Below are 5196 nucleotides of genomic sequence, written 5' to 3' on the forward strand. Positions count from 1 at the left end.
TCGGTGGTTAGGAGCACTGGCTGACCACCTGGGGCTGGACAGATGGCTCGGTGGTTAGGAGCACTGGCTGATCTTGAAGTACATGTCAAATGGCTCCCAACTCTTTGTAGCTCCAATTGGTTCCAGGGGATCCAATACCTTTTTCTGCCTTTTGTGGATACTAGACATACATGTGATACACATACTCACATGCAGCAAACGCTCGTGAAGTAAAAAATAAATCTTTTAAATTAAAAATAGGGTCCTTTTGGCCTGGCAGTAGTCGTGCACACTGTTAATCTCAGCACTTGGGAGACAGAGGCAGGCGTCTGTGAGTTTAAGGCCAGCCTGGTCTACAGAGTGAGTTCCAGGACAGCCAGGGCTACACAGAAACCCTGTCTCAAAAAAAAAAAATCATCCCTTTGAAGTTGTCGTAGGATGACTAGTCCTTACTCTCCGTACCAATAGCTACTTTATTTTCTGCACTACGAAGAAGGCCAGACAAAAAGCTCTTGGAGAGGAAAGGGTTTATTGGGGTTACAGGTCCTGATGACAGTCCGTTATTGAGGGAAGCCAAGGCAAAGCCTCAAGCTGACCAGGGAACTGAAACCTGGATGAAGGAATTGTGCTGACCAACCTGCATTTCAGTGTTCTTCCTGCTCCCACACAGCAGTCTGTTCAGCTCCGAGCACTCAATGCTTTTCCAACCCAAGGTTCCAAACGTTTCCACAGTCCTCCCCAAGGCAACATGTTATCACAGCAATAGACACTTTCTGCTACCGACTTCTGTCCTGGTTTGGTTTCTGTGGCTGTGGTAATACAACCGAAAGCAACGTGGGAGGAAAAGTTGATTCCATCTTACAGTTCAGGTTCATCCCGGAGGGAGGTCGTGGCAGGAACCTAGAAGCAAGAACCTGGAGGCAGGAGCTGGCTGACGCAGAGGCCAGGGTGCTGCTTCTGACTTGCTCCCCATGTCTTGCTCAGCCTGCTTTCTTCTAGAACTCAGGACTATCTGCCTAGGGGGTGACACTATCTACAGTGGGCTAGGCCCTCCAACATAATCATCAATCACTAAATTCCCTCACAGACTTGCCCCCAGGCCCGTGTGGAGACATTGTCTCACTTGAAGTTCTCTCTTTCCAGATGTCTCTAGCTTATGTCAAGTGGACAAAAAAACTCTTCAGCACACTTCGGATCAGAACTGTTTCAGATTTCAGAGGTGTGATTTTTGGGGGTGGGACGGAGGAAAATTTTTCAATTACACAATGAGGTATTTTAGGTTTGAGAGACAAGTCTAAACATGGAATATTTTTTTTCATAGCTTCCATTCCACAGAAGCTGAAGATAATTCTGTGTATCTTTCTTTGGTGCGCCTGCATTTTGCCTGCAGCCCATCATATGACATCACATGTGGAATTTTCCACTCATGTCAGGCAGTGCTCTGATAGTTCAAACATTGCAGCATTTCAGGTTGGAGCTGAGGATTGAGAAATCTAAGTTTCTTATAATCTTTTAAATGTTCTTAGTTTATTTTGTATGTGTGTGTGAACCGTATGTGCGCAGGAGTCCTTGCAGGTCAGAAGAGGGTTTTAGATCCCCTGGGACTGGAGTTACAAGAGGTTGTAAAGCACTATGGATTCTGGGAGGAAGAGTGGTATGTGCTCTAGCCACTGAGTCATCTCCAGCCCAGATTTCTGAGAATCCTAACTAAAATTGTTGGTTAAGCTAAGTAGAGACAGGGTGACAATTCCTTGTAAAAAATGTAGTGTTTTGAGCTGGGCGGTGGTGATGCACACTTTAACCCCAGCACTCAGGAGGCAGAAGCGGGTGCTCCAGGGCAGCCAAGGCTTCACAGAGAAACCTTGTCTCGAAAAACAGATAGATAGATAGATAGATAGATAGATAGATAGATAGATAGATAGATAGATAGATAGATAGATAGATAGATATAGAGTTATATAGTGTGTGAGTTTTAGAAACTGTCTCCCTTAGCCAAAACAGAGGTTCTGGAGCTCTGGGCATAAATCCTCTCCATGGGAGTGGAAGGTCATGATCAAGTAAGGACATGGAATCCAAAGGAAGACTGAGCCAGGTGCCACTGAATCTTCGATGGCAAGGGCAGAGTGACCGGAACCTCCTTAGGTGGCCATGATGGGTAACCAATCAGTAGAAACCTTGCAGAGGTGATGGGGGGCAGCTGAGAACAAGAGGAGCAGCTCTTCCTCTCCACTTGGGAGGCAGAGGCAGGCAGATCTCTGAGTCCGGCAGCTCTACACTGCTGGGTCATGGGCTGTGGCCTCCTCGCCAAGAGCCTCACTCCTGTGCAAAGAAAAAGGGAAAGTCCATGGAGTTTGGAAATTAGGGAAAAAGGCAGTGCTGTAGAAGAGGGATGTTTGGTCTTTCGTGGGAAGAGCAGAGATTGGCTTGTAGGAAGAACAGTGTACACTGTGCTGGGTGGAGTGGGAAGAAGACAGCACCTACAACACCTGTTGCTCTTTCAGAGGACCCATCAGTTCCCAGCACCCACATGGTGGGTCACAACCATCCGTAACTCCAGTTCCATGAACATCTCCCCATCCAGTGCCGCCTTCTAGCATCCACTGGCACCAGGCATGCACGAACATTTAGGCAAAACACCAACAGCAGTGGTGGCGCATACCTTGAATCCCAGCACTTGGGAGGCAGAGGCAGGCAGATCTCTGAGTTCAAGGCCAGTCTGTCTACAAGAGCTAGTTCCAGAACAGGCTCTAAAGTTACCCAGAAACCCTTCCTCAAAAAACAAAACAAAACAAACAAACAAAAAAAACCACCAATGCACACGAAATAAAAATGAATAAATCTAAAAAATATATTTAAAAGAAAATAGTATTGGGTTAAGCATATTGGAGCAGAGAACGTGAGAGCAGTAACCAAGAACACTTTCTTTTTTTTTTTTTAAAGATTTATTTATTTATGTATTATGTATACAACATTCTGCCTCAATGTATGCCCGCACGCCAGAGGAGGGTGCCAGATGTCAGTACAGATGGTTGTGAGCCACCATGTGGTTGCTGGGAATTGAACTCAGGACCTCTGGAAGAGCAGCAAGTGCTCTTAACCTCTGAGCCATCTCTCCAGCTCCCCCAAGAACACTTTCTTATAAAACTAAACGAATGAGCAGCACCCTGGTGTTTTTCCCAGAGAAGTGAACTCAGGTTCATGTCAAACCTGTGGAGAATGTATGTGGTGACTGTGCCATTCAGCGTCACACTGGAGATGGCACAGAGGCCTTCCAGCAGGTGAATGGGGTACAGATGAACTCAAGTCTGCTTTTTGGTTTTGTTTTGAGATAGCATCTCATGTAACCCAGATTGGCCTCAAACTTGCTTTGTAATGGAGGATGATCTTCAACTCCTGATTCTCCTGCCTCTACCTCCCAAGTGTTGGGATTACAGTACCACAGACAACTTGATACAGACAACTTGAATAATCTACGGAGAATTACACTGGTCAGAAAAAAGATTATCCTTAGCCGGGCGGTGGTGGCGCACGCCTTTAATCAGCACTCGGGAGGCAGAGACAGGCGGATCTCTGTGAGTTTGAGACCAGCCTGGTCTACAGAGCTAGTCCAGGACAGGCTCCAAAGCCACAGATAAACCCTGTATCGAAAAAACCAAAAAAGAAAGAAAAAAGATTATCCGCTTTATGAATCTATTTGTATAACATTCCCTCACTCTACCCATCCATCCCTGTTTATTTTGAGGTCACCAGCCTTCCCCCTGCCACCACCCCCCCCTTTTTTTTTGAGGCAGGGTTTCTCCATGCAGCCCTGGAACTCACTTTGTAGACCAGGCTGACCTCAAACTCACAGAGATCTGCCTGCCTAAGTCATCAAGGGCCACCCACCGCCAGGCTTTTTCTTTCTCTCTTCTGTGAGACAGGTCTCACGCTAACTACATTGGCTTTGCTTCCTGGTGTAGCTGAGAGGATGACCTTGAATTCTCGATCCTCCTGCCTTCAGCAGGCCTGGACCACTAACCCCAGTTTTTTTTTTTTTTTATTTTTGGTTTTTCGAGACAGGGTTTCTCTGTGGCTTTGGAGCCTGTCCTGGAACTAGCTCTGTAGACCAGGCTGGTCTCGAACTCACAGAGATCCCCCTGCCTCTGCCTCCCGAGTGCTGGGATTATAACCCCAGTTTATATGATGCTGGGGACCAAACCTAGAGTTTTGTTAATGCTGGACAAGCAGCTCTGTAAACTGATGGCTTGCCCAAGCCATCCTGGGCCTCATGATTCTCCCACCTCAGCATCCCGAGTAGCTGGGATTATAGGCGAGCGCCACAGTTCCCGGGTTAGTATAACATCTTATCCAAACAGGGTTTCTCTGTGTAGCCCTGACTGTCCTGGAACTCTGTCGACCAAATTGGCCTCAGACACACGGACACCCACCTGCCTCTGCCTCCCGAGTGTGGGGTTAAAGATGTGCGACACTACACTCGTGCACGTGTCTGTGCGTCTGTGTAACATTGTTGAAATGAGGAAAGAATGAGTGGTTGCCAGCAGATGGGATTGGAAGGCAAGGTGCTGATGCACGAGAGGAGCTGTTCGCTGTCCTGGCTGTAATGGTCAACAACAGGCAAATGAACACGAGTAAATGGATCGGAGTTCAAGGCCGCCCTAGGCAACAGGGCCTGAAATGCAGCCAAACAGAACTCAGCTCTCCAGATTGCATCAGATCGTGTGCTCTGGCTGTGAGCGCTGCCCCAGCTGTGCAGTGTTCCCTCGGGGAGGCGAGGAAAGGCTCAAGGGATTTGTGTTACTCCTTTTGGTTCTTTTGTCTTTTGTGACAGGGTCTCACTAGGTAGCCATGGCTGTCCTGGAACTCTTAGCGTAAATCAGACTGCCTCAATTCACAGAGAACTTCCTGCTTCTGCCTCCCAAGTAGAGATTAAAGGGCTTTGTTATTTCTTAAAAGGTTAGGCGTGTGTGTCTCTATGTGTCTGTGTGTGTGTGATATGCACATGGATGCAAGTTCCAGCAGATTCCAGAAGCAGGCATTACATGAAGCTGGAGTTTCAGGGAATTTTGAATCACCAGAAGTTAGGAACCAGACTTGACTGCTTGGAAGAGCAGTTGTCCTTAGCTGCTGCCAAGCTCTTGTCAGCCCTTTTGTGGGTTTTGTTTTATATATATGTGTGTGTGTGTGTGTGTGTGTGTGTGTGTGTGTGTGTGTGTGTGT

At 47.3% G+C, this 5196-nt stretch overlaps 1 protein-coding gene across 1 annotated transcript in view; it reads left to right on the forward strand.

Moving 5' to 3' along the window:
* Rabif (RAB interacting factor) overlaps window positions 1–5196 on the forward strand; it is a 16423-nt gene that overhangs the window by 2863 nt on the left and 8364 nt on the right. The gene's annotated exons all lie outside the window — the stretch shown is intronic.

Source organism: Microtus ochrogaster, chromosome 6 (genome assembly GCF_000317375.1).
Source record: "Microtus ochrogaster isolate Prairie Vole_2 chromosome 6, MicOch1.0, whole genome shotgun sequence".
Classification (NCBI taxonomy): Eukaryota; Metazoa; Chordata; class Mammalia; order Rodentia; family Cricetidae; genus Microtus; species Microtus ochrogaster.